This window comes from Puntigrus tetrazona, chromosome 1 (genome assembly GCF_018831695.1).
Source record: "Puntigrus tetrazona isolate hp1 chromosome 1, ASM1883169v1, whole genome shotgun sequence".
NCBI lineage: Eukaryota > Metazoa > Chordata > Actinopteri > Cypriniformes > Cyprinidae > Puntigrus > Puntigrus tetrazona.
Window position 1 is genome coordinate 17,509,527 of NC_056699.1, and position 22,626 is coordinate 17,532,152.

At 38.2% G+C, this 22,626-nt stretch overlaps 4 pseudogenes; 2 read left to right on the forward strand and 2 right to left on the reverse strand.

The window, feature by feature from the left end:
* Positions 1 to 358: 358 nt before the first annotated feature.
* On the reverse strand, positions 359 to 2,000 carry LOC122348781 (annotated as a pseudogene).
* Positions 2,001 to 3,197: 1,197 nt separating this feature from the next.
* On the forward strand, positions 3,198 to 5,109 carry LOC122351224 (annotated as a pseudogene).
* A 6,505-nt stretch (positions 5,110 to 11,614) lies between these two features.
* Positions 11,615 to 13,526, reverse strand: LOC122350585 (annotated as a pseudogene).
* A 1,344-nt stretch (positions 13,527 to 14,870) lies between these two features.
* On the forward strand, positions 14,871 to 16,677 carry LOC122351137 (annotated as a pseudogene).
* The last annotated feature ends 5,949 nt before the right edge of the window (positions 16,678 to 22,626 follow it).

Here is a 22,626-nt window from a genome sequence, read left to right on the forward strand (position 1 = left end):
CATTATGCTGCTTCAAATACAAAACAAAATCAAATTATTTATTAATACACAATTAATATATACATATATACAATTATATTTAGCTTCTATCTGATCCCATCAGAGCTCGGGTTTCAGCTGGCGCTGCATGTTCAGCTCCTCCAGCATCTACACAGAGCTCCTCACAGACTGAAAAGAGGAGAGAGAAAGCTGATGTTCTTCTCCTCTTTTCTTTTGGTGCCCAGAGGAAGCTGTTCTCTACAGTTTCTGTGTCAGTACAAATCATTCAAGCCATTTATCTAGACTGATCCTGACCATACAACCCAACCAAGACTGCAGTGATTGTGATTTCTGTAAAGTCATTGTCCACCTGTTCAGTTTAACCAGGGTGGAGCTCAATGTCATCTAAAGTGGGCGATCTGCCGCGCTGCACTGAGACACGCGCTGATCAACTGGCGGCACTCTGTTACACACAACACAGCACTTGTGTTCAGCAACACAAAACAACAAACAGGAGTCACAGGATTTGTGTCTCTTGCCTGTAGACAGCTTTCGAGGAAGCGCAGTATGCTTTTTTGGAGGTGACTCTCCGTGTGACTCTGAAGGGCAACCACCCGCACAGGATTTTATAGAGAGTCACCCCGACTGACCAAACAGTAGCCGGTCCTGCATGATAGCGCTGACCGAACCATTCAGGAGGGCGTACTGAAGAGTGCCTGAGAGACACAGCAACAACAGAAAGACTCAGTCCAAAATATCTTTCAACGGTTTCTCTTTGTTTTGATCATCATCTCACGTACAAACACATCCACAGAGTGATGTAGAGATCTTTCCTGCTGTAACGATAAAACTAACCTGAAAACCATCTGTAGGCCGAGTCCTTTACTAGGTCTCCACAGCCAAAGTCCAGCAGCTTGACTTCATGTGAGTCCGTGAAATCAGCAGGTTCTGGGGCTTGGCGTCCCGGTGCAGGACTCATGCTCTCGCAGTGTTTCAGCGCTGATGAGCTGCTGCAGCACTTTCTTTGCCAGGCTCTCATCCAGGTAGCCGTTCTCCTCACAGAAACTCTGGAGATCTTGGCAAAGGCAGGGACGCTCCAGGATCATGATGTATTGAGCGGGACTGTCAAACCACTCCACGAGCTGCAGGACATTGGGGCAGGCAGGAGCTGAATTCACCAGAGTCATCAATGCCACCTCCAGCGGCAGCCGGCCATGTCCTTCCTGCAGGGACAAATGCTGGCACGTTATATCCAGATGTGTTCAAACCAATGAGAAACAGAACAGATTCACTCACAACTTTCCAGTCTCCTCTGCGCGTGACTTTGAGAGACATATTTGATGGCAACCTGTAGACAGAACAAGCTCCTGTATAACATATACTGATCTCAATTCTTAGGCTTCTTGAATGAATAACAGAAGGAAATGTCTTACTGGCAGTCCATCAGATCTGCGTGTCCCAGCAAACACAGAGCCAAATCCACCTCTTCCCCAGCAATGAACCTTCACATATGTTCCTGTAACATAAGATCACAAGAAATGTCTGCGAGAGAAAACACGTTGTAGTATCTAACACTGTTCAGTAACAAGTCTTCTCATAATCTGAGCCTGATTTCTTTAATGTAAGTCTATACTGACCTCTGCGAGAGCGTTTGGCAGGTCTTCTGCATGAGGTGGATGGACGCTGATCTCCTTGACTGCCGCTCTGCCACTTCCTCTTCCTGTTAGTCTGATCCGCTGACACAGAAACGGCCAACTCAGAAGGTAGAGGAGCTATATAGCCAGCAGCTCTTGACTCAGTGTCTGGGTTTGGTTTGGCAGCGGTTCCTGGTCGTGGTCACCAGAGACACGTCTCCCAACCTCCTGAACAGCAGCACTCCTGGATCTGGAGCGGCCTGAAGATGGAGCATTTCATCCATACAATAACTAAAGGTCCTATTATAATAACCAGATATCACATACCAATAACATAAATAATAAACAACTGAAATATAAAAAACACTCACTGCGTCTTTCAGCCATGTGAGCCATTGAAATCTCCACCAAACTCCAATAAATCAAAAATAAAAATAAAATTAAAATTAAAAAAATAAAATTAAAATTAAATTAAAATAAAATAAAATAACTGACCAAACTAATGAAATGAATGAATGAACAAGTAAATAAATACTGTCCTCAGAAATACTCCTCTGAAGTAGAAACAATTGAATACGCCTCGAACTTCTTTGTAAATGAAAAAAATAATATAATAAAAGTGTTCTCAGAAATAATCTGAACTCTCTGCGTATAGAAATCTTCCAAAAGTCAAAAATCCCAGTTTTACGCAGAAAATACTCTCCAAAAGTCTTTGAAGTCGTCTCGTCTCGTCTCTCAAAACAGTGTTTATATTTTCAGCCGAATTCATATCGTTACACTCGTTGCTATGACGACGTCGCGTGCGTACGTCCGTTTATTCACAAATAGACCTAGTTACATCAAATATCTTGATCCATGATTAGGATGGTTTGCGTTTTTTCAGATTTTTTATTTATTATTTTTATGTAAGCTATTTATTATTATTATTATTATTATTATTATTATTATTATTATTATTATTATTATTATTATTATATTTTATATTGTTTTATTATAAGCTCTGGCTAAATTAAAACAAATATTTAAGTTATTATTAACAACTTAAGTTAACTGCGGTTTTATATTCATATTTTATGGACTAGCTAAGGGGAAACGATCAGGTCACGTGATTCGAATACGCACACAATAAATATATGACTGACAATGTTAAATCGATTAAATTAATTTTTAATAAAATACTCAATCACTTCAAATGAAAAAGTATATATGTGATTAACATATGTGATTATATATGCTTTTTTTTTTTTTTTTTTTTTATAAGCAACCTATGCGCGCTCACGCACTCGGTCTGTTGGGTTCGAATTTTAGTTGCTATAGCGACGAGTGCATTGCTGGAGGCCATCGCTGTCTTATGAGAGATGAAGCGACTTCAAAGAGACTTTTGCAGATAATTATCCTGAGAATACTTATTTAACCGTTCTTCTCTTAATTTTGAAGAAGTTTGGAGGGTTTTTTCTACTTGGTTGGTGTATTTCCGAGGACAGTATACATTTATTATTTCATTCGCTAATTGATTTAGCTTGTTGCTATTTTGTTATTTTTCTTGCTTTGTATTTGTATTTATTGGAGTTTGGTTTGGTTTAAATGGCTCACATGGCTGAAAGACGCGGTGAGTGTTTTATATTTCAGTTGTTTATTATTTGTGTTATTGGTATGTGATATCTGGTTATTATAATAGGACCTTTAGTTATTGTATGGATGAAATGCTCCATCTTCAGGCCGCTCCAGATCCAGGAGCGCTGCTGTTCAGGAGGTTGGGAGACGTGTCTCTGGTGACCACGACCAGGAACCGCTGCCAAACCAAACCCAGACACCGAGTCAAGAGCTGCCTGGCTATATAGCTCCTCTACCTTCTGAGTTGGCCGTTTCTGTGTCAGCGGATCAGACTAACAGGAAGAGGAAGTGGCAGAGCGGCAGTCAAGGAGATCAGCGTCCATCCACCTCATGCAGAAGACCTGCCAAACGCTCTCGCAGAGGTCAGTATAGACTTACATTAAAGAAATCAGGCTCAGATTATGAGAAGACTTGTTACTGAACAGTGTTAGATACTACAACGTGTTTTCTCTCGCAGACATTTCTTGTGATCTTATGTTACAGAAACATATGTGAAGGGTTCATTGCTGGGAAGAGGTGGATTCGGCTCTGTGTTTGCTGGGACACGCAGATCTGATGGACTGCCAGTAAGACATTTCCTTCTGTTATTTATTCAAGAAGCCTAAGAATTGAGATCAGTATATGTTATACAGGAGCTTGTTCTGTCTACAGGTTGCCATCAAATATGTCTCTAAAGTCACGCCAGAGGACTGAAAAGTTGTGAGTGAATCTGTTCTGTTTCTCATTGGTTTGAACACATCTGGATATAACACAGCATTTGTCCCTGCAGGAAGGACATGGCCGGCTGCCGCTGGAGGTGGCATTGATGACTCTGGTGAATTCAGCTCCTGCCTGCCCCAATGTCCTGCAGCTCGTGGAGTGGTTTGACAGTCCCGCTCAATACATTATGATCCTGGAGCGTCCTGTTCCTTGCCAAGATCTCCAGAGTTTCTGTGAGGAGAACGGCTACCTGGATGAGAGCCTGGCAAAGAAAAGTGCTGCAGCAGCTCATCAGCAGCGTTGAAACACTGCGAGAGCCGCGGAGTCCTGCACCGGACGTCAAGCCCCAGAACCTGCTGATTTCCACGGACTCACATGAAGTCAAGCTGCTGGACTTTGGCTGTGGAGACCTAGTAAAGGACTCCGGCCTACAGATGGTTTTCAGGTAGTTTTATCGTTACAGCAGGAAAGATCTCTCTACATCACTCTGTGGATGTGTTTGTACGTAGATGATGATCAAACAAAGAGAAACCGTTGAAAGATATTTTGGACTGGAGTCTTTCTGTTGTTGCTGTGTCTCTCAGGCACTCTTCAGTACGCCCCTCCTGAATGGTTCGGTCCAGCGTCGCTATCATGCAGGACCGGCTACTGTTTGGTCAGTCGGGTGACTCTCTATAAAATCCTGTGCGGGTGGTTGCCCTTCAGAGTCACACGGAGAGTCACCTCCAAAAGCATACTGCGCTTCCCTCGAAAGCTGTCTACAGGCAAGAGACACAAATCCTGTGACTCCTGTTTGTTGTTTTGTGTTGCTGAACACAAGTGCTGTGTTGTGTGTAACAGAGTGCCGTCAGTTGATCAGCGCGTGTCTCAGTGCAGCGGCGGCAGATCGGCCCACTTTAGATGACATTGAGCTCCACCCCTGGTTAAACTGAACAGGTGGACAATGACTTTACAGAAATCACAATCACTGCGGTCTTTGGTTGGGTTGTATGGTCAGGATCAGTCTAGATAAATGGCTTGAATGATTTGTACTGACACAGAAACTGTAGAGAACAGCTTCCTCTGGGCACCAAAAGAAAAGAGGAGAAGAACATCAGCTTTCTCTCCTCTTCTTCAGTCTGTGAGGAGCTCTGTGTAGATGCTGGAGGAGCTGAACATGCAGCGCCAGCTGAAACCCGAGCTCTGATGGGATGGGAAGCTAAATATAATTGTATATATATGTATATATTAATTGTATTAATAAATAATTTTATTTTGTTTTGTATTTAAAGCAGCATAATGTGCTTTTATAATTGAGACAGGGAAAAGCACTCAGAAAAATAAATCAAATCAAAGGTCAAATCTATCCAGTAGTTGATGACAAATAAATAAATACACACACACACACACACATATATATATATATATATATATATATATATATATATATATATATATATATATATATATATATATACATACATATATAAAGGAACAAGTGGAAACAGAAATAAGAAACACATCAGAAGAAACAAAATTCATTCATTGTATCTTACGAATAAATAATCAAAACTAAACTCAAATGACATAAAACATGCAAATGTTAAAGGAGAGAGCAACAGCATCCACCCACTTTGTTCTGAAATCCATTTCATGAGATTTTGAAAATGTCTTAAGTTTTTCACAAACTTTAATTTGAAGTAAAACAGCATTTAAACAGTATTTGGACAAATAATATGCATGTACTGTACATAAAAATGTTTAACTAGTTTGTGTAAGGAAATTGACTGTGACTACAAACATTTTTTAAAATATGCATTTATAATAATACAAATAATGCATTAAATAAAAAAGTCAAAATACAAAAAATTACAAAAACATAGAATGTGAATAGTGATCAGTCAAAAAGTTTAATTATTGTTGCGGCTTTGGCTTTAGTCATCATAGTAATCACTGAATATTTGAAAGATACCACAAGCGTAAAACTCTGAATTTAAACAGTCGATAGCAAATACTTAACAACGCATACATACAGCTCATTCAGAAGCACCAGACTGTCGGAGCAAAGACTTCACTGACAGTTTTGGTTTTTTACAGCCTTTGCACGCACCTTTTTTTATATTCCCCCAGGTTAACAAAGCTGTTGTCCATAAAATGTGTTGCACAAATTCACAAAAAAACATCTGGGTTGTGCTTTTAAGTTGTAAGCAATCTTAATGATTCCTAACTATACTTTCAGAAAGGCCAAATAAAGCTCTTTTACGTTCACACAGAAACAGCTTCTCGTGACATGGCTGCATCAAAACTGTTGTGCTTTCTGAAGCCATGAACATTCGGGCTGCGTTATGCAAATATTCTTGACGTAGAGATTTGGGAGCATGTTCAAATGAGCAGTTTTACAGGGGGTTGGTAGATTTTATAAAGAATATCTCTTTAAGTTTGACATTTTAGTCTCTGCAACTTTTAGGGATTTAGGGATCGTATCCATGTTCTAGAGCTTGTAAAACCTTCACATTTTTAATATTTACTCAATATATTAAACTGTTACACCAAAAAGTCTTCTGGGCATGAGTTCGGACGGGTGATGGTGGACATGTTTTTCTTGTGGTCATCACAGTATTTATGAACTTCAGTCCAGATAATCTGACATTTAATCAGTCCAAAGTCAAACAGGACAAGTCCAGTGAGAGCCATCTCCATTTTTGCTGCAGTGCGGTGCTTTGGTTGAAGGATGTTGAGCACTGAGCAGTTTATCACCTTCACTGAGCTGCTGACGGGCAGCAGTTTATTTAAAACAACTAAACCAAACTGGGAAGTCTTCATCTTTGTTGACCCTGGAACAACATTGTGATTAGCCAATCTGATCTGAAGAAACAGTTTATAGTTTTTGTGAAGTTGAGTCTTGCAATCAGTGTTTTCTCTGATTTTATTTCCTCTGATTTTATGGGTAAAGTTGGGTTTAAGTATAAAGATAAGGTCAAAATTACATTTTTTTTATTAAAATGTTGTTCCAGAACACATATAACTCAGCAATGTCAAAAAGTAGCTAAATATAATAATTGGTGTATCAGCACAGAATATGTATAATCCATGGTGCTATAATTTATCATGCTCATGCTAAAAAATGTACATTTAGACAAAGGCAAATCCTAATTTGTCTTATTTGAATGAGGATTGTGGTGTGGATTTTTTTGCATGCAGAAATGGATGAACAACAATGCAAAGAACGGCTACATTTGTTTGCTTTTGTTTTTCATTTCAGGTTTGACAAACAGTCTGGTCAAGCCACTTCAATGTGACTGAAACAGGCTTTGTGTGTTTGAATGAATTTGAACTTTGAATGGCCGATACAGTCCTACAGACATGGTTTAAAACAGCTAAAATATAAAAGCACAGGACCTCTGTGTGAGATTTGGTGTAATGCAGTTTAAACAGAAGACAGCTTCATTAAAAGAACAGTTTACCCAAAAGGTAATTTAGGTCGTTTATTACACCACAAACTACTCACTCCCAAGCCAACCTAGCTGTATACAACTTTCCTCTTTCAGACAAAAACAATTGGAGTTTTTATTTTCAATTTATCCTGGCTTTTCCAAGCTTGGTAATGCTGCTGAGTAGCTTGAACATTATTTGCGATCTCCACAAATCAGATATATCCACAAGCACTGCGTCATAAAACTATACGCCTCAGGGGATATCACATGTCTTCTGAAGCAGATCGATGGGTTTTGTAAATTAAAATATGTAAAACGTAAATAACTGACTAAATGAGTGCCGATCTGTGGTAAATAACCTAGATTAGCCAAAAGAGATTTTTTTAAGTCAATGATTTAGGTGATTTAGGCTTGTTAATGATATATAATGTCTTTTTCCATAATCTACATATAAGCCTTAAGCACTTGGACCTGGTAATCATTGCTTGCAGCTATATTTTTATATATATCTTTTCTTGTGTGCATAAAATAACTGAACTTGAATACATATCATTTATAGGGATTACATAAACTTATTCTGCTTGATGTTTGACTTTCATATAAAACGGCATTTGAACACATGAACAGTTAGATTTGGGTATTACTTTCACGTGAAGGGTTTCGTGCAGATAATCACCGATATAGATAGAGATGTCCTTATACAGTAGGTCTTTAATATCTTTTCTTCAGAAATGTAAACTTCTTTTTTTAAATAGCCAGATATCTGACTACCCAACTTAAGTAAACAAAACAGATGCTGTAGGATTTGAATGTTTCGTGTCAGCAGCTCAGTGAAGGTGATAAACGGTTCAGTCCTCAACAATCCTTAGACCAAAGCAGCTCACTACAGCAGAGATGAAGATGATTCTTACCGGACTTCTCCTGTTTGTCCTTCAAGAACTAACAACATACAGTACTGGAGTTAAAGTGCACTTTTACGTGACCACTCCACTGACCTGTGCTGTTGCTCAGGGGTTTTGTGAAGAGTTTTATAAAAATATGTCTGTCATCTCTAACAATGATGACTTTAAGATGCTTGAAGAGGCAGCTGGAGGAACGTATGGTGATAGCTGGATCAACAGCGAGAAAACTCATGCAAGTTACTGAAGTACGAGGACACCATTACCTCCGTGGTGGGAATCCTTCTAGAAAATCTCCCTTTTTGTATAGACACTCTTGGGGATCGTTGGAAACGAGCTTCATGTTCGAATAAATATCCTTTCTTCTGCCACGTGAACTTCATTCTGGTGCAGGAGAATAAGACATGGGAGGAAGCTCTGGTATTCTGCAGGTCTAACTACACCGATCTGGCTTCTTTTCATTTCGGGTGGCCAGTAAACCAGATTAAAAGTGAGACTAAAAATGCCCAGACAGACAGGGTTTGGACAGGCCTGCGCTTCTTGTATGGACACTGGTTTTGGCTGAACGTGAAGGATGTACAGAACAACCTTCCTCTGCCGTCGTGTCCACGTGAGCCGTACCGCTGTGGAGCCCGCAACACCAAGACAGAGAGATGGGAGAACAGAGACTGTGAGGAGAAACTCAACTTCATTTGTATCAAGAAATAAAGGCAAGTGATTATGTTTGATTCTATCAATGTGAAAAATATATAGTGAATATAATGGAAAAGAGTAACTTATACAGTTAACTCACTTTCTCTTCTGTTGTCAGATGAAGATGAGTGTCTCTCACGCTTCTGCTGTTCTTTGATGCGGTTCTGCTCTGATTTCATGGTGTCCTCTCTTTGAAAGCGGTCGCCAATTGTGTCCAACCGGTTCTTAAGATGTCATTTAAATTGTGTTGAATTGAGTAATTATTGTTGAAGTGATTAGTATAATTTTTCTATTCTTTAAAATATATATTTAAATGTAACTTTAAAAAACTAAATACATTTTTAATCAAACACCAACTTCATTGTGTGAAATATATAACAGATTTAAATTTTACTGAGTTTTTAGAATATTTAGAGATTTTATGAAGGTAGTATAGTTATTCTTTGTATTAGGTTATTATGCCAGGCTTTATAATGTCAGTGAGTGACTGCTAAATTCAAAAGTTCATTCATCCATCATAAACATACTTAACACAGCTCTGGTGGGTTAATAAATGCCTTCTGATTTCACTACACTTTATATAGTACAATAACTAGCTTCCGGTCAAACAGGCGTACAGAACTGACTTAACTTTCACAAAGTAGGATGTAGCTTAGAATGTCATGACAGCATTTTGCTGAAACATGTTTTTGTAAAATATGCTTTGCATCAGAAAGCCTATATTTGTGTTGAATAGAGCTTCAAAAACTTTACTTTAAAAGTAAAGTAGATGGACAAAGCAGTTTATATAAAGGTTTATATAAATGAGTTAAAATAGCTCATTAAAATTTTAAATGTGTGGCAATAAACCTAAATAACCTGTAATTTTTACATAGTTTAAAAACAAAGAACACAAAAAGAACAGACTTGTGTACCGTTACAGACACTGTTACTATGTTCTCTCTTCAAACACTACAGACCTCCTTTAAATATCTAACACACAGGAACATTAAACACGAGCATGTCTTCCCTTTACTTAAAACAGATTATATCACTTATTCCCTAAATGTACTCCCTTAAAGCAGTCTGTTTGCAAAGCATGCAGGAAATATAGATAGTAAACTGACCATTTTAATTCTGTTAGGTACAGTGAACAGAATAAAACTCTTTTGTTTTAAGTGTTTAAACATTCTATCTGCATTACAAATATTTACTAAAATATTAAAAATACTAAAAAAATTAAAAATATAAAAAAACCTATAGATTTAATCCACCTTTTTCTTGCTTCAGTATAGTAAAAAGTTTAAATAGACAGCACCTCTTTCTCTAATCTCTAACATGACTTTACAAGTAAATACACACAGCACTTAAATGTAGTAAATATATGGGTCATTACGAGGAAGTCATAGCAGAACTGATTTAAATTCTCAGCAACATTTCATGAAGTCAAACTATTAAACCTAAATCTTTAAACCAATTTCTCAAGCTTATTAATGTTTCTATGTATATGCATATTTAGCAAGTAACGTAATATATTTTACATCTATTGCTTATTTATTTGTTGTTTTTCATTTGTCATATACAGTGCTTCATAGGTTTGTAGTTTTTTTTTACACCTCTAATAAAATGTTGTAATGTTGTGATTTACCTCATAGCTGGTAGGTTTACTTGATTTTTAAAGGAATAGTTCAACCAAAAACAAAAATGGGCTTTGTAGTTTTTTCCTCATTAAAGCTGTTAAGAACATAGTCTTGTTTCTTTTCTTTTTAAAATACCATACACTTAAGTACATACCATACACACTTTAAATACCATAAACACCAATCAAAATATGTAATGTTGTGATTTACCTCATATCTGTCACAATCTGGTCAAGGAAAGACTCAGAATTCAGGAAAAGAAGGGAGTTTATTGAAACAAGGCAATGAGCGGCTTCTAGACCATCACATGAACTGAAGATATCTCTTAATAAAGAGTTCATAACAGTAAGTATAAAGTTCTTTCCTCAACAGATGATCGCTGAGAAAGAGAGTGCTTCGGGTTGGCAGGCAGAAATGACCAGAGCTCTATGTGTGTAACCTCAAGATCAGGCTCTGTTATATGGAGTTATATGGAGTGAGGGCAAGTGGCTGCAGCTGCGGCTGATCAGTCGTCTGGTGATGGTGAGCCTGACCAGGTGTGAGGATCGGCGGTCAATATCTTGTTTCTTTCTTTCATTCTTTAACAAATATTTTTTTTCTCACTGTTACTCTCTGATTGATCATTTGCATGTTATGTTTAAGTCGTTTGAGTTTAGTTTTGACTTCATCTGATTAGTAACACAATATTAATCACTCCTGGGCCTTTTTTCATTTAAGCCCTTGGTTTAATGTCTTCAGATTTTTACGTTTCCACGGTTGCTGTTGCTTTTTGGTAATTAGATAACTATAGCTAAAATGTAAATTATATTTAATAAAATAAAAATAATTTTATTTATTTTAGTTAATAATTATTTTGTTTTACAAAATATTTTAATCATTTGCATTCTGTGCATCTGTCAACACGTACTGTATAGATTTGACCTTTAGTTTTTTCTTTATAATGTTTCCTGACCTAATTGTAAAGCACATTATGCTGCTTTAAATACAAAACAAAATAAAATTATTTATTAATACAATTAATATATACATATATATACAATTATATTTAGCTTCCCATCCCATCAGAGCTCGGGTTTCAGCTGGCGCTGCATGTTCAGCTCCTCCAGCATCTACACAGAGCTCCTCACAGACTGAAGAAGAGGAGAGAAAGCTGATGTTCTTCTCCTCTTTTCTTTTGGTGCCCAGAGGAAGCTGTTCTCTACAGTTTCTGTGTCAGTACAAATCATTCAAGCCATTTATCTAGACTGATCCTGACCATACAACCCAACCAAAGACTGCAGTGATTGTGATTTCTGTAAAGTCATTGTCCACCTGTTCAGTTTAACCAGGGGTGGAGCTCAATGTCATCTAAAGTGGGCCGATCTGCCGCCGCTGCACTGAGACACGCGCTGATCAACTGACGGCACTCTGTTACACACAACACAGCACTTGTGTTCAGCAACACAAAACAACAAACAGGAGTCACAGGATTTGTGTCTCTTGCCTGTAGACAGCTTTCGAGGGAAGCGCAGTATGCTTTTGGAGGTGACTCTCCGTGTGACTCTGAAGGGCAACCACCCGCACAGGATTTTATAGAGAGTCACCCCGACTGACCAAACAGTAGCCGGTCCTGCATGATAGCGACGCTGACCGAACCATTCAGGAGGGGCGTACTGAAGAGTGCCTGAGAGACACAGCAACAACAGAAAGACTCCAGTCCAAAATATCTTTCAACGGTTTCTCTTTGTTTGATCATCATCTACGTACAAACACATCCACAGAGTGATGTAGAGAGATCTTTTCCTGCTGTAACGATAAAACTACCTGAAAACCATCTGTAGGCCGAGTCCTTTACTAGGTCTCCACAGCCAAAGTCCAGCAGCTTGACTTCATGTGAGTCCGTGGAAATCAGCAGGTTCTGGGGCTTGACGTCCCGGTGCAGGACTCCGCGGCTCTCGCAGTGTTTCAACGCGCTGATGAGCTGCTGCAGCACTTTCTTTGCCAGGCTCTCATCCAGGTAGCCGTTCTCCTCACAGAAACTCTGGAGATCTTGGCAAGGAACCGGACGCCCAGGATCATAATGTATTGAGCGGGACTGTCAAACCACTCCACGAGCTGCAGGACATTGGGGCAGGCAGGAGCTGAATTCACCAGAGTCATCAATGCCACCTCCAGCGGCAGCCGGCCATGTCCTTCCTGCAGGGACAAATGCTGCGTTATATCCAGATGTGTTCAAACCAATGAGAAACAGAACAGATTCACTCACAACTTTCAGTCTCCTCTGCGGCGTGACTTTAGAGACATATTTGATGGCAACCTGTAGACAGAACAAGCTCCTGTATAACATATACTGATCTCAATTCTTAGGCTTCTTGAATGAATAACAGAAGGAAATGTCTTACTGGCAGTCCATCAGATCTGCGTGTCCCAGCAAACACAGAGCCAAATCCACCTCTTCCCAGCAATGAACCCTTCACATATGTTCCTGTAACATAAGATCACAAGAAATGTCTGCGAGAGAAAACACGTTGTAGTATCTAACACTGTTCAGTAACAAGTCTTCTCATAATCTGAGCCTGATTTCTTTAATGTAAGTCTATACTGACCTCTGCGAGAGCGTTTGGCAGGTCTTCTGCATGAGGTGGATGGACACTGATCTCCCTGACTGCCGCTCTGCCACTTCCTCTTCCTGTTAGTCTGATCCGCTGACACAGAAACGGCCAACTCAGAAGGTAGAGGAGCTATATAGCCAGGCAGCTCTTGACTCGGTGTCTGGGTTTGGTTTGGCAGCGGTTCCTGGTCGTGGTCACCAGAGACACGTCTCCCAACCTCCTGAACAGCAGCGCTCCTGGATCTGGAGCGGCCTGAAGATGGAGCATTTCATCCATACAATAACTAAAGGTCCTATTATAATAACCAGATATCACATACCAATAACACAAATAATAAACAACTGAAATATAAAACACTCACGCGTCTTTCAGCCATGTGAGCCATTTAAACCAAACCAAACTCCAATAAATACAAATACAAAGCAAGAAAAATAACAAAATAGCAACAAGCTAAATCAATTAGCGAATGAAATAATAAATGTATACTGTCCTCGGAAATACACCAACCAAAGTAGAAAAAAACCCTCCAAACTTCTTCAAAATTAAGAGAAGAACGGTTAAATAAGTATTCTCAGGATAATTATCTGCAAAAGTCTCTTTGAAGTCGCCTCATCTCTCATAAGACAGCGATGGCCTCCAGATGCACTCGTCGCTATAGCAACTAAAATTCGAACCCAACAGACCGAGTGCGTGAGCGCGCATAGGTTGCTTATAGCAAAAAAAAAAGCATATATAATCACATATATTAATCACATATATACTTTTTCATTTGAAGTGATTGAGTATTTTATTAAAAATTAATTTAATCGATTTAACATTGTCGTCATATATTTATTGTGTGCGTATTCGAATCACGTGACCTGATCGTTTCCCCTTAGCTAGTCCATAAAAATATGAATATAAAACCGCAGTTAACTTATGTTGTTAATAATAACTTAAATATTTGTTTTTAATCTCAAAATCCCGTTCAAATAATATTTATTACGTCTACACTTACTCATATTGATATTCATCAAATTCATATTTTCAGTTAAGGGAATAGAGACTTTTCTACTACTAACAAAATTGATCGTGTATGAAGATAATTTTGACAATGATGTGGAGAAAAGGCTGTTTTAATTTAGCCAGAGCTTATAATAAAACAATATAAATATACGGATAATAATAATAATAATAATAATAATAATAATAATAATAATAATAATAATAATAATAATAATAATAATAGTGATAATAAATAGCTTACATAAAAATAATAAATAAAAAAATCTGAAAAAACGCAAACCATCCTAATCATGGATCAAGATATTTGATGTAACTAGGTCTATTTGTGAATAAAACGGACGTACGCACGCGACGTCGTCATAGCAACGAGTGTAATGATATGAATTCCGGCTGAAAATATAAACACTGTCTGTTTTGAGAGACGAGACGAGACGACTTCAAAGACTTTTGGAGAGTATTTTCTGCGCAAAACTGGGATTTTTGGACTTCTATACGCAGAGAGTTCAGATTATTTCTGAGAACACTTTTATTATATTATTATTTTTTTCATTTGGAGGAAGTTCGGAGGCGTATTTAATTGTTTCTACTTCAGAGGAGTATTTCTGAGGACAGTATTTATTTGCTTGTTCATTCATTCATTTCATTAGTTTGGTCAGTTATTTTATTTTATTTTATTTAAATTTTATTTAAATTTTATTTTTTGGTTTGGTTTGGTTTGGTTTAAATGGCTCACATGGCTGAAAGACGCGGTGAGTGTTTTATATTTCAGTTGTTTATTATTTGTGTTATTGTTATGTGATATCTGGTTATTATAAAAGGACCTTTAGTTATTGTATGGATGAAATGCTCCATCTTCAGGCCGCTCCAGATCCAGGAGCGCTGCTGTTCAGGAGGTTGGGAGACGTGTCTCTGGTGACCACGACCAGGAACCGCTGCCAAACCAAACCCAGACACCGAGTCAAGAGCTGCCTGGCTATATAGCTCCTCTACCTTCTGAGTTGGCCGTTTCTGTGTCAGCGGATCAGACTAACAGGAAGAGGAAGTGGCAGAGCGGCAGTCAGGAAGATCAGCGTCCATCCACCTCATGCAGAAGACCTGCCAAACGCTCTCGCAGAGAGGTCAGTATCGACTTACATTAAAGAAATCAGGCTCAGATTATGAGAAGACTTGTTACTGAACAGTTTTAGATACTACAACGTGTTTTCTCTCGCAGACATTTCTTGTGATCTTATGTTACAGGAACATATGTGAAGGGTTCATTGCTGGGAAGAGGTGGATTCGGCTCTGTGTTTGCTGGGACACGCAGATCTGATGGACTGCCAGTAAGACATTTCCTTCTGTTATTCATTCAAGAAGCCTAAGAATTGAGATCAGTATATGTTATACAGGAGCTTGTTCTGTCTACAGGTTGCCATCAAATATGTCTCTAAAGTCACGCCGCAGAGGAGACTGAAAGTTGTGAGTGAATCTGTTCTGTTTCTCATTGGTTTGAACACATCTGGATATAACGCAGCATTTGTCCCTGCAGGAAGGACATGGCCGGCTGCCGCTGGAGGTGGCATTGATGACTCTGGTGAATTCAGCTCCTGCCTGCCCCAATGTCCTGCAGCTCGTGGAGTGGTTTGACAGTCCCGCTCAATACATCATGATCCTGGAGCGTCCGGTTCCTTGCCAAGATCTCCAGAGTTTCTGTGAGGAGAACGGCTACCTGGATGAGAGCCTGGCAAAGAAAGTGCTGCAGCAGCTCATCAGCGCGTTGAAACACTGCGAGAGCCGCGGAGTCCTGCACCGGGACGCCAAGCCCCAGAACCTGCTGATTTCCACGGACTCACATGAAGTCAAGCTGCTGGACTTTGGCTGTGGAGACCTAGTAAAGGACTCGGCCTACAGATGGTTTTCAGGTAGTTTTATCGTTACAGCAGGAAAGATCTCTCTACATCACTCTGTGGATGTGTTTGTACGTAGATGATGATCAAACAAAGAGAAACCGTTGAAAGATATTTTGACTGGAGTCTTTCTGTTGTTGCTGTGTCTCTCAGGCACTCTTCAGTACGCCCCTCCTGAATGGTTCGGTCAGCGCCGCTATCATGCAGGACCGGCTACTGTTTGGTCAGTCGGGTGACTCTCTATAAAATCCTGTGCGGGTGGTTGCCCTTCAGAGTCACACGGAGAGTCACCTCCAAAGCATACTGCTTCCCTCGAAAGCTGTCTACAGGCAAGAGACACAAATCCTGTGACTCCTGTTTGTTGTTTTGTGTTGCTGAACACAAGTGCTGTGTTGTGTGTAACAGAGTGCCGTCAGTTGATCAGCGCGTGTCTCAGTGCAGCGCGGCAGATCGGCCCACTTTAGATGACATTGAGCTCCACCCCTGGTTAAACTGAACAGGTGGACAATGACTTTACAGAAATCACAATCACTGCAGTCTTTGGTTGGGTTGTATGGTCAGGATCAGTCTAGATAAATGGCTTGAATGATTTGTACTGACACAGAAACTGTAGAGAACAGCTTCCTCTGGGCACCAAAAGAAAAGAGGAGAAGAAGAACATCAGCTTTCTCTCTCTTCTTCAGTCTGTGAGGAGCTCTGTGTAGATGCTGGAGGAGCTGAACATGCAGCGCCAGCTGAAACCCGAGCTAAATAGAATTGTATATATGTATATATTAATTGTATTAATTTAATAATTTAAAGTAGCAGATTTTTTTTTAATTAGGACAGGGAAACGCTCTCAGAAATAAGAAATATTTTAAAGAAATAAATCAAATAAAAATCTATCTGTGATCTTTGGATGGAATCTATTATTTTAGCTAGTTGCCAATCAACGTTTTTTATAATTTTTATAATAAAAATAACTTCTGTCCAATTACCAACAGAGGTCAGTCTTTGTCAGCCCATTGTGTTGACTCTCAGACCACACAGACTGTTACACATGACGCTGGTCTACATCCAGTGATCCACTGCACTGATTGCACACATACAGCTGCATCTCATTCACCTAGTTACTTAAAAGGGAAAACGCAAGTGTAAACGGAAATAAAAAGCATAAGAAGAAATAATACATTTAAATAAACAGACTAAAGGTCCAGAAATTATTGATATGTTAATTATCTCTTATGTTTTAATATATAAGATGAAGTCAAAACTAAATTCACATGATTTGAAAAAACATGCGAATGTTAAAGTATTTTTTATGAGATTTTGAAAATGTCTTTGTTAAATAATTTAACAAATCACCCAGCTATGAGAAAAAGCCACAACATTACATTTGAATTAAAATGGTATGAGAGAAATTTAATGAGAGAAATAACTACAAATCCATTGTATTCTATGACATAATCACATGAAAAACAGTTAATCTAAAACTATTCATGTAACATTTAAGGTGAAATATAGAATTAGTTTGAGAGTGTAGGGAATTTGACTAAGATTCTCTGAATGGTTTTACTCATAGGGTGAGCTGGATTAACAGGAAATTTAGAAAACAGCTTCTTGGTTACCTAGAGGATAAAAATGGGAGCTAATGGTTGACCCACAATTAGGATTTTTAGCTCTGTGTGGATGCTGGGGGAGAAAGCAAATCACCAAGAAATAACAATCACCAACATGTAGTAGTAGAGGTGTTTTGCTGTACAGATCCAGGGTCACCGAGCATCATGTATTATCATCATCATCAAAAAAAAAAGAAATTGTTACTTGGAAAATAATGTATATTTCAGCTAGTTCTCAACATTCCCAGTACAGAATATGTTTAATCCACAGTGCAATAATTTATCATGCTCATGATCATTATCATGCTTGTCTTATTTGAATGAGGATTGTGGTGTGGATTTTTTTGCATGCAGAAATGGATGAGCAATAATGCAAAGAATGGCTACATTTGTTTGCTTTTGTTTTTTTGAGTAATTTTTAGTTCAAGTTTGACAAATAGTCTGTTGGTCAGGCGACTTCGATGTGATTGAGACACAGTCCTAAACTTGTTTGAATGAACCTTGACCAGTCCTGCAAACCTTGTTTAAAACAAAAACAAAAATATAAAACCGCAAACCCATTGCCTCTGCGTGAGATTTGGTGTAATGCATTTTAAACAGAAGAGAGTTTATTAGAATGGGATGCATATGTGTTCTTTAAATTATTCTAATTTTCCCACTGCATTAACATGTTTTCAAAATACAAACTCGACTACAAATCATCCCTGCTTTCCTGGTCAGGAGAAAGTATTCCAGCTGAGTCCAAGAGAGCAAGAGGGAGCACGTCCTGATATTGCTGAGTTATACATGTTTCTGAGTCAACATATTTTGCTGACCCTGGAACAACTAAATGTCTGGATTCATTACCCAAGAGTATTGCTTAAAATCAGAGGAAATGATAGATGAATGATACTGATGTACAAGCACCAAACGCTGACACAAGCACCAAGCCTAAACTTCACAAAAACTATAAACTGTTTCTTCAAATCTGATTGGCTACTCGCAATGTTCTAACAAAGACGTTAATCCAGGAAGATGCTGAACTCAGCAAAATCAGGTTCTGCATGGGACTCGTGTCAACCTGCAGAGGGCAGTAAGGAGGCGAAAGAACCAGGCTAATGCAAGGCTTGGGTATTGTTTTTTTATATGCATTAAACAGGTGCCAAATCAATTAGAATTCTGCTGATATCTTTAAAAAATACCCAAAACAGAATAAATTAGCCATATAATATGAAAAAAAAGGCATCATTATTGCTGACTGATCGCTATAACTGAATAAAAAGAAGACAGAAAAGTTTTAAATTCATATTTATATGACTAATTTATATTCAAGCCATCTCTGGTATTTTCATAATAATTAATTATATTTATAACCCATTGCTATAAAGCATAGCCTTTTTTACATTATAGAAGAGGCATGGGCAAACACGGTGTACTTCATTACTGCAAAGGGTATTTCAATAAGAATATATATGAATAAATAATCGGTCAGTACTGAATATGGTGCAATAACCGATGACATCATGTTCATTCTAAGAGATGTAAATGGACGCAAAGGCAAATCATCATTTCTCATTTGAATGATTGCAGATGTGGATTTTCATTGGATGAAAAACAGAGTTGGATGAAAAACAATGCAAACGCGGCTACATTTGTTTGTGTTTTTTCAGCTTATGCTTGACGAACAATCTGTTGTTCAGGGCAATGCCACTGCTGTTTGTGTTTGAATGAAAGATGCAGTCAAACATTAACATGATAGTAACTTGATCGGGCTGATATATTAAAATTCTCAGAAAAGTCTATTTGCATTTCTCCATCCATTCTGCTGCAAAGAATTCAAATCAACTGGATCGCTCAATAGATGTACAGTAGCTTGACACATGTATTTAGATTATCGATTAGAGTATCTTAGTTATTTTATACATTTGTTGTTTAAAACATTGTTTTTTTGTCTACTATATTTAAAATCAGTTTCTTTTTCATTAAAAATAAATAAAATATTGGAGTGTCTTGATTTGTTGTAGCCAGATGTACGATTAGTGAACGATTTGCTGTTGCACGCTATATTAAAAATCCTGAGCTTTGTAATTATTTTAATAGCCCTAATATTGAAGCGGATGTTATGAAGGAAGGTTTGAGATGTGCAGATCCATATGCCAAGCTTTATTGCAAGACATGTTGAAAATAGGCACGGTTGAGATACAGCAAACAGGGTTGGCAAAAACAAACACTTCTATGTTTCTATGTTCCCCGCGAAGTTTGTGAAATTTGTGGGCACTCCAGCTGGTGAACATAACATTGTAGACGTGACGCGGCACAGAATGATCAGAGATGATTTGACCTGACGGGTGAAAATCAGTATCAGACTGACTTGGCTGTTGCAGATCTGCAATAATGTGATTTGAATCATGGGAAACTGAAGAATTTGCTCATGAACCTCAGTAGTGACTTGACTTGGCTTATGAACTATAGCTTGGCTTGTGGTGACCAAGATCACCTTGACTTGGCTTGTGGTTACCGTTGATGGCTTGAATAGACTCCAGCTGTGACATGACGGGGCGCCATGATGTCCGCCATTTTGCATTCTGCATTTGTTACCACCATCTTATGATCACGCTCCGGTGCATCCGTCTCCTCCGCGAGACCTGTAAATGATGAGCCCACTCAAGCCCCTTTGATGCCCTCAAACCGAGAGAACGACAGTCCGGGTGGAGTACCCCTTAATGAAGTTTTGTGGACACTCCAGCAGGTGAACAAAACCAGACAGTTTAAAAATATATATATATATGGTATGTTTATTGTCTGTTTTGTTACTCTTTCTTTGGTGCATAAAATAAAGTTACAGATGGGAATTGTAGAAACTATACATGTCTTTTTCATTATGAATTTTAGCATTTTGTAGAGCCACCTTTTGGTAGCAAACAATTAGCTGTTTTTTTGTATATTTTCTGGAATGTATCATATTCAAACAATACATTCAGTCATTTCATCTTTGCACCAGTGTGCAATACTTCTAATTCATGTTCTTTCATGTGAAGGGTTTTATGTAGTTAATATACACATCAATAACGTAGACAGAGTAATTCTCTATTTGGACTATACTTATTTGAATACATTTCCTTCAAAAACGTAGAAGTCTTTTTATGATGCTACATTTTACTTTCCAACTTGTTTAAATAAACAAAATAGATGTGCCAAGGATTTGAATGTTTCGTGTCAGCAGCTCAGTGAAGGTGATAAACGGTTTAGTCCTCAACAATCCTTAGACCAAAGCAGCTCACTACAGCAGAGATGAAGATGATTCTTACCGGACTTCTCCTGTTTGTCCTCCAAGAACTAACAACACACAGTACTGGAGTTAAAGTGCACATTTATATGCCTGCTTCAGTGACCTGTGCTGTTGCTCAGAGTTATTGCAAACAGTTTTACAAAAACCTATCAGTAATTTCTAACTATGAGGAACTTAACATGCTTGAAGAGGCAGCTGGAGGAACATACAATTTCAGTTGGATCAACAGCCAAGAAAACATCTGCAAAGCACTGAAGTCTGAGGATATCAGTGCTAAAGCTGCACAATACCTACTTGACAATCCACCTTATTGTGCATTCACTTACGTGGACCGTTGGAAAAAAACATCATGTTTGAATACATTTCCTTTCTTCTGCCACGTGAACTTCATTCTGGTGCAGGAGAATAAGACATGGGAGGAAGCTCTGGTGTTCTGCAGATCTAACTACAACGATCTGGCTTCTTTTCATTTCGGGTGGCCAGTAAACCAGATTAAAAGTGAGACTAAAAATGCCCAGACAGACAGGGTTTGGACAGGCCTGCGCTTTCTGGATGGAGGCTGGTTTTGGCTGAACGTGATAAACGCTCAAAACAACCTTCCTCTGCCGTCGTGTCCACCTGAGCCGTACCGCTGTGGAGCCCGCAACACCAAGACAGAGAGATGGGAGAACAGAGACTGTGAGGAGAAACTCAACTTTCTTTGTTTCTCTAATTAAAGGCAAGTAATGAATAATGTGAAAATTGCTTTGACTTAATCTGCAGATGATGCCTTATTCTAAAGTAACCAATTATTTACAATATCAATAAAATGCATAAACTTGTTCAGTAATTTACAAATATGTCTTTCTTAACAGAAAACAAGCACAGCCACATTTCTCTGCAACAAAGAGGAAATCACTGATTCTTTTATGAGCATTAACCATTCAACATTTTGGTTTTATTTCTTGCATTTATCAGCTAACACGACAGCACTACAGCTGGTTATTACAAGCAAAGGGAACGGTTTTGTTTCATTTTGTTAGCATTTCTTTCTATGCTTATTTTATGCTTATTTTACCTTCTGTTTTGGGTTTGGTCGCTGTTTTTATTTATCAACTGGTTTTGACTTTTGATTGTTCTAATATACTCATACCACCTCCATTGACTTTCCATTGTTATTATCTCCATAAACATTTTTTCTTCTGCTTTGCCGACCAGAAAATTGTGGTCACTAAATAATCAGCCTATCAATATGGTCTTTTCTCTACTAATTTGTCCTCTACTAACATTGTTTATGATTATGATGAATACAGATACCTTTTTCACCTCAGAAGAGATTCGTTGGTATGTGATGTGAGAGATAACGCAATCTCTTTTAGCAAATTGTCATCTAATAGATGAGAACTGTGTAACATTTCAAAGACATACAAATAAGAGAGAAAGAGAACAAAAAAACAGCTATCAGATGATCTTGATTTATATAAAAACAAAAATCTATTTGCAGGAAAATATAATCAAATTTCATTAAAAGCAGTGGGATTCTCTTCATTAAAGCATTCGAATATCTCTAATGTTATGATAAGCCATTTAAAGTGCATCTATTATGAATGTTAATAATAAAAAGCATACATGAATAAGATTCAGCGATCATTCAGTAATTGCAAAGTTAAACAGATATACTTGGAATCTGGATTTAAATGTGGCTTATTAGATGAGTTATCAAATCATGTGGGATCTGTAAACGACTGA